This window comes from Crotalus tigris, unplaced genomic scaffold (genome assembly GCF_016545835.1).
Source record: "Crotalus tigris isolate CLP2741 ecotype Arizona unplaced genomic scaffold, ASM1654583v1 scf7180000017765.3138416, whole genome shotgun sequence".
Taxonomy (NCBI): domain Eukaryota; kingdom Metazoa; phylum Chordata; class Lepidosauria; order Squamata; family Viperidae; genus Crotalus; species Crotalus tigris.
This window is the reverse complement of record NW_024096620.1, coordinates 1,413,268-1,428,768: the sequence shown is the minus strand read 5'-3', so window position 1 is coordinate 1,428,768 and position 15,501 is coordinate 1,413,268. Positions and strand designations below refer to the sequence as shown.

Here is a 15,501-nt window from a genome sequence, read left to right as displayed (position 1 = left end):
AGTAGATATGAAGCTCGAATTGCAAACTATAGGCAGAACCTCGAATTTCAATCCAATCAGAAACGTTTCTACCAATCCATCAATGGAGAAACTGCAGTGAATCAGTCAGTACCTGACAAGGAAGAAACAGTGCAGTTCTGGAAGCAGATATGGGATAACCCAAAGAAATACAACAAGGATGCGGCTTGGTTAAAAGAGGTGGATACAAATAAAACAGAAGTTGAAATGAAAGAACTAGTAATAACAACAAAAATGGTAGAAAAAAGAGCAAGGAAAATCAAAAATTGGTCAGCACCAAGTGAAGATGAACTGCATGGGTTTTGGTTGAAACATCTAACTGTTATACACCCACTCATTGCCAAGCAGTTCAACAATATACTACAAGGAGGAGAAATTGAAAAGTAGCTAATAACTGGGAAAACCTACCTAATAATGAAAAATCCAGCAAAAGGGGAAAACCAGGCAACTATAGGCCAATTACCTGCTTACCAACATCTTTCAAATTACTAACTGGTGTGGTAGCTGAAGTACAACAGCATCTAGTTGAAAACAATCTCTTTCCACCTGAGCAAAAAGGAAACCGCCCCAATAGCAGAGGAACAAAAGATCAACTCCTAATAGACAAAATGATCTTGGAAAACTGCAAGAAAAGGAAGACCAACCTGAATGTGGCATGGATTGACTACAAAAAGGCATTTGACTCTCTGCCACATGACTGGATAATCAAGTGACTAGAAATAACAGGAGTCAGTAGAAACATCAGAAAATTTGTGCAAAGATCGATGGCACAATGGAAGAGACAGTTGCAGATCAATGGTGAGAGACTGGGAGAGGTTAATATCGAGAGGAATATTTCAAGGAGATTCATTGTCACCATTACTATTTGTTATTGCACTGTTTCCTCTGTCAATAATACTGAATAACTCAGGACATGGCTATCAAACATCAAAAACATCTACCAGACTATCCCATCTCCTTTACATGGACGATCTGAAGCTGTATGGAAAAACATCATCTGAAATAGAATCGCTGCTCAACACTGTCCGTATACATAGCCAAGATATTGTTATGGAGTTTGGCTTGGACAAATGTGCCACACTTACTATCAAACAAGGAAAAGTAGTGAAAACTGAAGGAATCAAGATGCCCCACGAAAATAACATTAAGAGTCTGGATGAGGAAGAGTACTACAAATACTTGGGTATCCTTCAAGCTGACAACATCAAGCACACTGAAGGCAAGAAAAAGATTAGAGGTGAATACATCAAGAGAGTGAAGAAGATCTTAAAGTCCAAACTCAATGGAGGAAATACCATAAAGGCAATCAACACCTGGGCAATCCCAGTCATTAGGTACACAGCGGGAATAGTGGACTGGACTCAAGCAGAACTAAAAGCACTGGATAGGCAGACCAGAAAAATAATGACAATGAATCATGCCCTTCATCCACGCAGTGACATTGATAGACTTTATCTACCAAGGCAAATAGGTGAGCGTGGAATGCTACAAGTACGTCAGATGGTTGAAGAAGAAAAATGGCTTTGGAAGAATATCTGAAGAACAATGATGAAGATGCACTGAAATTAGTATATCAGGAAGGCTTACTAACTACTGGAGAGACCAAAATGGCCTACAAGAAAGACCAAGTGAAGAACAGAATAGAGGCATGGGAAGACAAAGCACTACATGGCCAATACATTAAAAAAATAGCTGGGAAAGCAGATAATAACAAGACCTGGCAATGGCTAAGAGCAGGAAAATTGAAGAAAGAGACCGAGGGACTAATTCTGGCTACACAAGACCAAGCCTTAAGGACAAATGCATATAAAGTCAAAATTGAGAAGACAGCAACAGACAGTAAGTGCCGCCTATGCAAAGAAGCTGAAGAAACAGTGGACCACCTGGTAAGCTGTTGCAGAAGATTGCACAGATTACAAGCAGCGGCATGACAAAGTAGCAACAATGGTGCATTGGAAGATCTGCAAAAAATATCATTTGCCTGTAAGCAAAAACTGGTGGGATCATAAAATAGAGAAAGTCATAGAAAATGATAAAATTAAACTGCTCTGGGACTTCAGAATTCAAACAGACAAGCACCTGCAACATAACACCCCAGACTTAACAATTGTCGATAAGAAAGACAAAAAAGTCTGGATAGTGGACGTGGCAGTGCCTGGAGAGAGCAGAATAGACGAGAAAGAACTGGAGAAGATAACAAAATACAAAGACCTACAAATAGAAATAGAAAGACTGTGGCAAAAGCAAGCAAGAGTAGTACCAATAGTGATAGGCTCCTTGGGTGCAATCCCAAAACAACTGGAGCACCACTTTAACTTTGGAGTTCCTCTCTAACAGCTTCTGTCCCAAAAGTAGGTAACAGCTATGGGGGAGAGAGCTTGCAGATTCATCTTAGACTCTGTGGCACTTAATCCTTGATCAGGATTGGTGATTTATGCCTTATTTATGGGTTACTGTAACACATTTTCAAAGGGGCTGACTTTAAAACAGTATTTGGAAGCTGCAGTTAGTCTAGATTGCATCAATACAAGCAATTTTTGGCATCTTCTATTATGCTCAAATAACACCAATATTCAGCAATCCACCCTGGATCCCAGAAGGCTTCTGAATCCAGCTGGTTATCACATATAAGATTCTACATGACATGGGATCAAGCTATTTGTGTGAATTATCTTGTTGGACCCTTAAGTAGTACAATCTTACTTAAGTAGTACAATCTGATCTATGGAAAACACCTTCCTGAGATCTGGATGGCCTAAACCTTGGAAGTTTCTTATAACACCTTCTAGGCTTTTTTTTGAGGGCTATTATTTAACTGGGACATCCTGAGTTTATATTGTTAGTATGGTTTTAATCTCTGAACTCTGTCTGTAATAAGAGTCACTCTGTAAATTTCTTAAACAAATTAAATAAAATTAATGTTTCCTTATATTTCCCCATATTATGCATCATTGCCTTTTAGTTGTGTCTTTGGAATATTCTTTGTGTTTTCTTTCTGTATCATTTTTTTCAACACAAGATTCTGATACCTCTTTGGTTCTCTTTCCACATTTTAAAATTATTATTAAACTTATAATCCACCTTTGGGTATTCCTGTTTTCCCCACTCTATCTTCTCAACAATCTCTGTATTGATTAGCAATTGGCTGAATTCTATGATCAACTGGGAACCAAATAATAATCTTCCTTATTCAATCCAACAACTTAACCACTATAAGAATTGTCTCCTAAGAATGTTCATTGGAAAGAACAAAATCCTATCTAGTATAAAATTCTCTATCTGGTATCTAATTAGAAGCTTTGAGAAACCCAAAAATAGAGATTTTTTTTTATTAACAGGTTGTCAAACTCCACAATCTCGTGACCTTTAAATGGCAAATTAATTTGTGAACCACCAGCATTAATAAAACTAATTATTTAATTGGAGTTAGGTATGGGCAAGAAATGATATATTGGATTTTCAAAGAAGAAAGAAAAACAGGAAAAGGTAAGCTAAAAATTAAAGAAAAATGTGAAAATACACAATTGTACTGATTCTAATAGATGGAGCAGAATAGGAAAAAAGTCCAAACTTGACAAGAGGACTATCATTCTCCATCAGTAATCAAAGTTAGAGTCTTTCTTGCCCCTGCCTCCTGAGTAAGAAGGAAAAAGCGCTGACTCCACAAAAAAATAAATATATAATTTACCAAGTGATATGTAATTTCCATCATATTTTCTTGAGTTAGCTTCTTTTTTTATCAGAACCAGTACATTGGTTAAATTCAACTTTTCTCTTACATGCAATAAAAGTTTTTCATTTTGAAAAACTAAAAACTAAAAGATAAACATACTTAACTTCACTAACAAATATGCTTTTGCAGAGGATCCAAAAACTGATGATATAATCATGACAGAAGTCACCAGCTGGCATAAAGCTACCCACCTTTGCAGCAGTGCTAAAATTGGTAGATGATTTTGATAGCTATAACTATATATGATTTAGCCATCTGCTTAAATGCAGCAAAAATTTGCCTAACAAAAGCAAGAACATATTTTGTCACATCTACTGCATTGCCTGATCAGTATAAAAAAATTCTTACCATCCCCCAATTGCACATACCCTCAAGATCATTATCCACTGTACGAGCATCTTAACAAAAATCTCTATTGCTATTAGTATATTAATGCTGTATTAAACAATTAGTATTTAGAAATATACTGCATCAAACTCAAGATACTATACAGGCATCACAACTTTATTGTTGTTCAGTCATGACCCAACAGTCATCATTTCACTAAGAGTTTCTGTATTGTCATGCTTGTGTCCTCATAATACCTAGCCTTTTATTTTTCCAAACACTGTCTTCATTAATCATTTTGCCTTTGCATTACATGTCCAAAATATTTAAACTTTATTAATGGAGCCTGTATTTTTCACTTAATATTGAAGTGTTCGTTCTTCTTGTACAAAATTGTCTCACCAGTTTTTGAAAGCACAATTCAAACTCATTATTATTTCTTCATCAGCCCAGTTGAATGTTATAGCTGTATGTTACAATTGGTCTTAGTATTACATATTTTCAATCATGATTTGTAGCCATTTATGTCTTTATTTTCATGAATGTTTCTAAATCAATTTCCTCACAATAGTTTGTGCAATGAAATGTAGCTTAACTCTCCACTGCCTACAAGAGATGTGATTTCACATTTTTTCCAAAATGCATCCTACATTATAGATTGCACTTTTTCCTACATCTTTGCAGTTCTTCAATATAAATTTTAGATTCAATGGCAAAACTGCTGAAAGATATTTCAAATATGATTGCATAGATTTGTATCAAGGTATAATAACAACCATAAGAAATTTCCAGCCAACATGGCAGCTGACCTGTATCCCTTTACTGAAGCACACAATCCTAATACACAATGGCCGAAAATCAACTGCTCTGAAATGGTAAACACATGAATTTCCAAATTGTCGTCTAACCCCATATTAGGAAAAAATAGAGAGCTATGTGTCCCCACTCATTTTCCATCATCACTCTTCCAAAACATGTCATCCAGCCTTGCCTTATTTACTAAGAGCCAAAAATCACAGAAAATTCTTTCCTTTGTCTAGAGGAGGATCATAGGAGGATCCTATACCTCCTTCAGCAATGAAAAATGTCTATCTTGAAGTCACTAAGCTCTCTATCATAATCTCAAGATCTGTTTCCTAGTCAGTCACTGTTATCACAAAACCTTTCAGTATATCGTATATGAAATCAGGTTATTTTTGTCTCCTTGACTCCTAGTAGCTACATAGCCCATCATTACTTCGTCCATACTACAAATATAGTTTGCCACCATCTTCTTCTGGGATGTTTTTTCAGATTTCTGGTCTACTCAACAGCCCTGGGATTTTCTATTGGTCTCTCATCCAACTACTAACCGGGTTTAATTCTGCTTAGTTTTTCAAGGTTGGATAAGTGTGACCACTGACCTTTTAAGATTTATGAATACCTCCAATCACACTCTATGTTTTCTTGGATTTAGTTAAATCACATCTATGTTTTCTTCTAAAAAATAGTACACAATTCAGAAGTATCCTGTTAAGGTGGTACTGCAATCAACATGAATCTATGGAACAACATATTTGGTTCCACAATCATTGTTGACCATGAAATAAGGTTATATTTGATGAGCAAAAATTTAAAACAACAATATACTTACTTTTTTTTCTAATGATTAAATAAAGGATAAAAGTAGATGTAAGAAAATTATCCTTCCTAGATTTTCCAAACTGAAACAGTGTTTTTTTAATTATTAACATCTATGGTTAGTATCTGTCTATTGCAAGAAGAATAAATGAATATTTATATTTTACAAGGGTAAATCTGCAGCTGTTGGACATATATTAAGGAGTCTGACATTTAACCAACATGATTCTAAGAGTGTTTATCTTCAATTTCTTCAAGATAACAGGTTATCTGCGATTGAACAAATTCTGAGTTAAGGACCCTCTGATGCTACTACTGTAACTTTATTTCTTCTTTGCCACCCTCAGCTGAGATAGGTTAAATTCACTCCAAAATTGCTGCTTAATAAACAGGCCTTTTCTTCTACACTATTGTCTTATGAAAGACAGTTATATTTCAGGTCAGTTAAGAAGACAGTTTGAATTTACTTTCCAAGTGGCTCTATCTTCTCTTCTCTATAACTATTCTTGCATCTCTCCTTTTCTTTAAAAATAGGAAGAAGAAAGCAATATTTAGCCATCTGAGCAAGCTGAATTCTGAATGTGCTCACTAACGGAAAGTACTCTGTTATCTCTTTTTCAAAATTGGAGCCATTATACTCATTTGTAAAAATTCACATTTAGCCTTTCATAAAAAATGGAATTTTGACCCATTGAACTGGAAGAGTTTCTGTGCTGTTCCACTGATCTTTGACAAGATAGCTTACAACAACAGAGAATACAATTTAGTGCCAGTATGAATTTTTATTCCATAGTTTAACTCTAACCGCTCACAAGTAGTAAATTTACTTCAGATAACTTGTGTTTTATGGATTCTAAGGACTTGCAACAAAATTGGAGATGAAAACAAACAAATTAAACACTGAGTTCACTGAAATCAGTTATTACTAAGATATGCCTCCCAAACACAATTAACCTGGACAATATGATGTCTTCCTTGGTTTTTTAGGGTTAAGTTTGTGTGTTAGTTCATATATTTCCAAATAATGACAAGAAGAAATATGTTAATGATCAATAAAAAGTGTAACTATCATCTCCATTTCATTATATGAGTATCTATGAGTACAAGTTAAAATAAAGGTTTCAACTCTCCTGTTACTTCAGATTTGGAATCTAAGCATAAAAATACAATGGTTTTGTCAGATCCATTCCAAGAACGACATAGATCAATTCAGGCAAATTTCAGTTCTTTATTTGCTTACATCCAATAGACAGAACTTTTCTAGACTAAATCTTTACTTTTCTGACATGAATAGATATACTTTGGGAGATAGTGGCCATCTTAACTTTTTTCCTCTGACTCCTATCCAGATCTAGACCGTGTTGTCTCTTGTCCTGCCCTTCTCCTTGAAACTAAATTAATCTGGCAGTATATCTTTGAAGCTTAGACACAAATTAATGGGATGGAACAATGAAATGATGATTATTATAAAGATGTTAATTAATGGTAGCTTTTATACTAATTCTGTTACTCAGATTACCAAAATAAAGAAATATACTTGCTTGCTTCCATTTCATGCCCTAACAGCATCAAGTTAAACCTTAATAGATACTATAAAGCAATTATAGGAGAGATTCTTCATCAGAACTCTATTTCCTACATATTCCTCAATTCATGCAATGAATTGAGCTACAGGTTTTATTTGTCTTAGTCTAAATGTATGGCAAAATGCATATTTATAAAAATCATTGCAAATTCCAAGAGTGAAAGGAATGTCATGTTGAAATAGAATATGGAGCTAAATTAAAACAGAATATAGAGCTAATGTTTTAACAAAGCATCATATATAGAATATTCTTCCTTTTGTGAAGCAGTTCTTATTTTTTAATACAATAAAAGATTGCTGAAGTTATTTAGTGATTTTTGAAGACATTTCTAGCTGGCTTATTATTAGATTAGATGCGCATATGTATGAATATTCAAATAATCTCAACATGGTTTATTCTACAATCTTTTAAAATTAACGCAACCCTTCAGTTTTCAAGTTACTTTATCTGTAAAATTGGGGATGTGAGACAGAGAAAGAAATTCTATATCAGGACTATAACTCTTGGAAGAAAGACACGAATTCTAAACCATTACTTCTAATATATTTAAAGCCATAAGTTGTTAAAGCAGTTCTGTCCAATCACATCTAGCCCTTATATTAAACGGTAAAAATTGTTAAAAGAATAATTAGTCTTTATAATGTTGACATTTAAACCAAACATCTAAACTTTTCTTTATTAAATCATGTTATAAAAGATATCAAAGTATTTTGCTTTTTTTAAAAAAAGACATTAGAATTCAGTAATACTTCCCCCAAAGAGAAAATTGCTAAATCTCTTAAACCTCTGGACTTACATTATCAGTTTTTATGTGCCTGTCAACACTCGAGTAAAAAAAAAAAAGCAATGGTTTATTCTCTTCTCAAATTTAAAAGCCAACTAAACTTTCTTCTACCTTCCCACTGAGATCTTTAACTCCAAGCAAATAGCAACATATCGGTTTAAAATGGGATATAAAGGCCATGCAGTCTCTATTAGCTGCACATCAACATGCACTACCATCTCCCATTTCATATGATTTATAGAAACAAGAACTAACTTCCCTTATTTTAAAAACTGCATTAAGAGTTGGGGAGTTGGAGAGGGTGAAGAGAGCGGGGAGGCTGTGTAGAAAAGCAACGGCCTCTGGCTGTTTATGATTTGTTCATAAACCATGCCTTTGCTGTATCACAAAAGGTTAGCAGGAAATTGTTCTAAAATTGTACTAAAATTAAAACAGAATTACTAAGATAGTGTTTAGAGACATGGAACTACAAAAAATAAGTTCTTATCAGTTAAACAGCTACCTATTTTTTGGCTTCCATATTTATTTATTTAATTTATTTATATGCCGCCCAATCCCAAAGGACTCAGGGCGGCGTACAAAATTAAAACAATCATCGAGAATAAGACAATAAAATAATTCAATCATACCGCAAGTCCGATCATGTCCCGCCCCCCCCCCGGGGACATCAGCCCCAGGCCTGCCGGAACAGGAGAGTTTTAACGGCTTTCTTAAAGGCCGGCAGCGTGGGAGTTGTTCGAACCTCGGGGGGAAGTTGATTCCACCAGGTCGGAGCCACCACAGAAAAGGCTCTTCCCCGAGGGCCCGCCAGCCGATATTGTCTGGCCGACGGGACCTGAAGGAGGCCCAATCTATGGGACCTCACCGGTCTCTGGGAACTGTGCGGCAGTATGCGGTCCTGTAAGTAACCTGGCCCTATGCCATGAAGGGCTTTAAAGGTGATAACCAACACCTTGAATTGCGTCCGGAGACCCACAGGAAGCCAGTGCAGCTCGCGGAGGATAGGTGACACATGGGCGTACCTTGGCGCGCCCACAATCGCTCTCACGGCTGCATTCTGAACCAACTGCAGCCTCCGAACGCTCTTCAAGGGTAGCCCCATGTAGAGCACATTACAGTAATCCAGTCTTGAGGTGACGAGGGCATGAGTGACTGTGAGTAAAGCCTCTCGGTCCAGATAAGGCCACAACTGGTGCACCAGGCGAACCTGGGCAAAGGTCCCCCTGGCCACAGCCGATAGATGTTGTTCCAAATTTAGCTGTGAGTCCAGGAGGACACCCAAGTTGCGTGCCTGCACTGAGGGAGGTAAATTTGCCCCCCCCAGGACTAATGATGGACCATCCAGTTGACCTTTGGGAGGCAAGACCCAGAGCCACTCGGTCTTGTCAGGGTTGAGTCTAAGCCTATTCACCCCCATCCAGACCCTCACATCTTCCAGGGACCGGCACATCACATCGACTGCTTCACTGAAAGGACACGGGGTGGAGATATATAATTGGGTATCATCCGCGTACTGATGATACCTCACCCCGTGTCGCCGAATGATCTCACCCAGCGGTTTCATATAGATGTTAAAAAGGAGGGGGGACAGGACCGAGCCCTGAGGCACCCCATGATCGAGGCGCCTAGGGGTCGATCTCTGTCCACCCGCCAGCACCGACTGCGACCTGTCAGAGAGGTAGGAGGAGAACCACCGCAATACGGTGCTGCCTACCCCCACCTCTCCGAGACGACGCAGAAGGATACATTAAAAACCAGAATGTGGAAACCAACATGTACATACAAAGACCTCTACATTTTAATAAATGTTTGGTACATGAATGGCCATTTTTAAAATCAATATTACAATATCTGGAATCACCTCTTTTTGAGAGGTGCACGTTTTTAGGAGTAAGTTGGTCCCACTAGGGCAGTGGTTCCCAACCTTTTCTATACACTGCATCCTTGGAACGCTTCTGATATATTCTTGCACCCCTTACAAAGTTTGAGATAATGGCAACGAATTATGCACATACACTATAATTTTGAAAACCCAAGTTTTTGTACCCTCTGGAATATCATCTTGCACCCCGACTGGGTGCAAGCACTCCTGGTTGGAAACCCCTGCACTAGAACAATTGTGCGGTAAAACAAAGACTTGTTGATATTATTCAAAATAGTATCTTTTCTATTTAATCAGGTACTAAATGCTTTGATTTGGTGATCTGTAGTGCAAAACTGGATTGAGATCTCTTGAAAATTTTAATATCACACTCATAGTCTACTTTAGCTAGTTAGATCTGGAAGGTTTTTTTGTTAGAAGGCTGCTTCAGTTCAATTCCCCCTTTTTTAAAGCTAAGAGACTTTATGTATCTGAGCATTAAATGTTCATTCTTATTTTTATGATATAACATTTATTGATGCCATTTTGGTTTCATGAAAATACTCCAACCTTGATCAATCTGCAATTCAATTTATTTTTACTTTCAGTTTCTAGTTCAGTTAATTATCTGAGCAGTATAATCCAATATGAAACAATACAATGTTTTTTTTTGTTTTTTTTTTAAAGATGCCTGCATCAAGTTTCATAATATTATTCTTAAGGGTTCACAGTCTTTGTGGCTTATTTCCAGTGATACAAAGAAACTATAAAACTCATTAAAAATCTGAAAGGAACATAAGCTGTTGCTTTATACTTATTTATTGGTCCATTTTTCACTCTACTGCCTACACTAAAGCAAGGCACCTTGGCACCTTTGCACCTTTAAGAAAAAAGTTTGGCCCCTAAGGGACAACATGGAGCATAATAGTTATATCACCAGAGTTTGACTTATTATGTGCCATCAAGTTAGCATTAACTCACTGAGTCTAATTGAGTCTATCCACCTTGCTATTAGTAATCCTCTTCTCTTTCCTTCCACCTATTCTAGTAACTCTTTAAAAGAGCTAGTCTTCATATCAAGTACTCCAAATTTGATAATCTGATAACCTATGATAGAATCAAGATCACATGAAATGTTAATACCACTTTATAATGCTTTAATAAGACCACATTAGGAATATTACATCCAGTTTTGGCTGTTACAATATTAAAAAGATGTTGAGATTCTAGAAAGAGTGCAGAGAAGGGCAACAAAGATAATTAGTGAACTGAAGACTAAAACATATGAGGAACAGTTGCAGGAATTGGGTATGTCTAATTCAGTGATGGTGAACCTTTTAGAGACCCAGTGCCCAAACTGCAACCCAAAACCCACTTATTTATCAATGGGTGCCAGGTGGGCGTGGCTGCAGAGGTCATGGCAGACTGGTGGGTGGGGGCCAATCCCTCGCCATCTCCGGGACACGGCACGCGTGTCCACAGAGAGGGCTCTGAGTGCCGCCTCTGGCACACGTGCCATAGGCTCACCACCACTGGTCTAGTTTAATGAAAAGAAGGACTAGGAATGACATGATAGCAGTGTTCCAATATCTAATGGGCTGCCACAAAGAAAAGAGGGTCACTCTATTCTCCAAAGCATCTGAAGGAAGACAAAAAGCAATGGATTAAAACAAATCAAGGAGAGAAGCAACCTAGAGCTAAGGAGAAATGTCCTGACAGAACAATTTATTAGTGGAACGACTTGCCTCCAGAAGCTACTGTATAGGGACTTAACACTGAAGATTTTTAACAAGAGATTGGACAACCATTTGTCTGAAATGGTATAGGGTTTCCTACTTGAGCAGGGAGCCAGACTAGAGTTGGTCTCTTCCAACTCTTTATTCTGCACCAGATGACATTTGAGCTTTGAGTAAGAACTCTAGATTGATTTATTCTAGGATCCATTTGATAGTTTTCTTAGCTAACTATGCCATTCTCAGGTGTCTTCTCCTACATTAAAGTTCAAAATCATAAATATTTTTCTATCCTGCTTCTTCAAAGTTCCAACTTCTACAGAAGCAACAGTGTCATAGGGAAAACTACTGTCTCTGTGATTCTGATCTTTCTAATTATACAGGTATCATTACATCTGAATATTTTTTCCAAGACTCTTATTTCTATTTTATCAAGTACTGATAAGCAGTATATTTCTTGATTGCTGCTTCTTTACTGTTGATACTAAATAATAAAAAGTAGACGTTATCCACCATTTCAATATATTTATTATAAGGTTAGTTGCTCTAACTGTTTGTCACCATTTTCATCATCTTTATATTATACAGACCCATTTTTACTGTATCTTCATTTCAAATCATTTCCATATTCAGTTATTAACTTTCTATCTCTAGAAGAATGCAGTGGCTCTTGTCAAGATTATACAGAGACTAATCCAGGCAGCCCTAGGGGTTAACATTGACTAGAAGACATATGGATACATACAAACTTTGTTATTTATTTATTTATTTATTATTTGTTTGTTAGTACAAGAAATGAAGTAGTTCAGTTGTGATAGCAAAAATGTAGCCAAAAAACAGATCACAAACTGCTCACGCACAAGTTCCAAGACAAGGTACAATGGGGGGGGGGGGGAAGCCAACCAATTTCCATAATATGGATTTTCAGGAACACCAATTAGCCACCCTAGACAAACTATATATAGGCCATGGGCAGCAACTTTTCCAAGCCAATCAGTGTTAATAGCAGCCCTTAATCCTGGATAATTTAGTAGAACTTTTGCCACGATTTTTGTTTTATTTGGAGCACCGAATGTAAGAGACAGAGAGGAGGAGGGAGGGAGGGAAGAGGGGTGTGGTCTTCTGGGGCTTAGAAATTTATATAGAAAGAATTCTACATTACAAGACAATAGCTACAAACCATGACATGCGTATTGGGCAGGTTATTCTTAGAAGCTAATTTAGACATCTGTAAGATTAAATTGCCACTTGCCTAGTTTTGTTTCTATCCCATCTGAAACCAATATATACATTACAAGCTAGAAAAAGTTTTATTTCATTATTTTTTTCTATCATTTGGAAAGAAAATATGAACATGTTGTATTTTCTAATATACATTCTTAAACTATTTACATACTATCCTTATCGAACTATCCAGAACATGTAGCAGCAAAATAACAAAGGCAATATAATCATTATAATAATTATTTAAATTAAATAATATCGTTTTTAAAAAGATTATAAGAAAACATTTAAAACAATGCACAAATGTAAAAGGTCTGGATTACTTCAGAAAAGTTTAAGCTCGAGAAGATCAGCTATTTGGGACAATTTTGAATTACTGAAAGAATTTTGGTTCTCTAATACAAATGCAATATTTTTATTTTATTTTGTTAAATTTTGTGGATGGCCATCGTGCATAAGGTGACCCTTGGGAGTCATATAATAAAACCTACAATTATAAAACCTCTTAAAACACATAAAGATAAATAAGAACAAGATCATGAGATGTTAAAATCAAAATATTATATATGATGCAGCCAACGTCTGCTACCAGGAGACCTCAAGCCTGATGAAAAAAAATACAATTGAAGGCTTTTGAAAGGCCTTAAGGGTTGGGGCTAATTTCACCTCAGAGAGGATTATGTTACTGTAAGATACTTTTTGATGTTACAATTTGATCCAGATATATTAGCAGCATTAAAAACTAATTATCTACACCAAAATTATTTGAGATTATTCTAAATCTCTATTTTTAAAAGTAGTATAAGAATATTAAGGTGAATATCAGTTATTTGCATGAATTTTGGAATACACTACACTGACAAATCAGTGGAAAATGATCTTAAAGAATATTATTATATTTCTCATGCTCCTAAAACAAAGTTAGTTCTACATCAGATATTGGGATTTACTAAAGAATGCTGTAAATAGGTTGTTTATTTCTTTATGCTAGAAGTACAAAATACACATATTATATGGGCTTGTTTTATCATGGTCCAATTTTAGTTTAACTAAGTTTATTAATACAATTTTAGGGAAGTAATAACAATTAGAGATGTGAATATGATTTTGAAATTAGATTTTGGAAGCTATGGACAATTTTTGATTTATATTAAGCATGGGGCATAGAAATATATTATTCTTACAGTGGAAAGATTGTACCATTGCTGTTTTGCAATCTTAAACTATGACAAGTATGACAGTCTATCAATAAAATGGAAAGACTGATCAATATATAGGTAACCCTCAACTTACAACCACAATTGAACCCCAAATTTCTGTTGTTAAGTGAGACAGTTAAGTGAATTTTGCACCATTTTATAACCTTTCTTGTCACAGCTGTTAAGAAAATCACTTCAGTTGTTAAGTTAGTAACACGGTTGTTAAGTGAATCTAGCTTCCCAATTGACTTTGCTTGTCAGAAGGTTGGAAAAGGTGATCACATGATCCCAGGATACTGCAACTGTCACAAATATGAGTCAGTTGCCAAGCTTCTAAATTTTCATCACGTGACCATAGAATGCTGCAATGGTCATACGTTTGAAAAACAGTCATAAGTCACTTTTTTCAGTGCCGTTGTAACTTTGAATAATCACTAAAAGAACTGTTGTTAGTCTAGGACAGGGGTAGGCAACCTTGGCTCTTTATGACTCATGGACTTCAATTCCCAGAATTCCTGAGCCAGCCATGCTGAGGGGAAAGGGAGAGGTTTCCAAGCTGAGCCATGCTGGCTCAGGAATTCTGGAGTCATAAAAGAGCTAAGGTTACCTACCCCTGGTCTAGGACTATCTGTAATGCCATGTAACCAGAGTAAAAAGCTATTTCAAATAGCATTTTAAAATATTTAAAAGCCATGATATATAAAAACATTGTATTTTTATTTCTTTTTAATTCTGAATATGAAAGCCATAAGATATTTTGACCCCATTATATATAATGGCAATAATCATTTCAAAAACATCTAGAATTCAACTAATATTTTAAAAAATCTCCTTCCATTTAAATTAATGGGTCCCATAATGCTTAAGTTTGGAAGACCAGCATCCATGTACCGTAAATGCCGGCGGAAAAGGCGACTTCCGCGAGCCCTGAAATCGGCGCCAAAGACGGGGGTCGTCTTATAGCCGAGTCGTCTTATACGCCAGAAATACTGGTAGTTTCCGGTGTATAAGACGACATTCTAGGAATGCGGCCCGGCTATAAAGACGGGGGTCGTCTTATACGCCGGGTCGCCTTGTATGCCGGCATTTACAGTAATTTTTATATCAAGAAATAGGATGATGTACAATGTTTTAACTTTCCACCAGAATTCTAGTAAAAAGTCTTACATTGAAACTGGAAAGTTTTGGAAACTGAGTGTTGAAAATTAATTTGATTCCAGTGGGATAGGACAATTGGGATCTTGCTTTATATTTAATAATATATGTATATTTACTCTCTATATAGTAGTCTTCTGTTAAACATGAAGATTTTTAGGCTCATTATCCCAAACTTCACAGAGAGCCAATGTAATATAGTGGTTAAGACAATGGATTAGGACTAAGAGATCCTAATGTTCTAGTCCACTTTAATCTACT

At 36.2% G+C, this 15,501-nt stretch overlaps 1 protein-coding gene across 3 annotated transcripts in view; it reads right to left on the bottom strand.

The window, feature by feature from the left end:
* SLC25A13 (solute carrier family 25 member 13) overlaps window positions 1-15,501 on the bottom strand; it is a 167,827-nt gene that overhangs the window by 114,578 nt on the left and 37,748 nt on the right. The gene's annotated exons all lie outside the window — the stretch shown is intronic.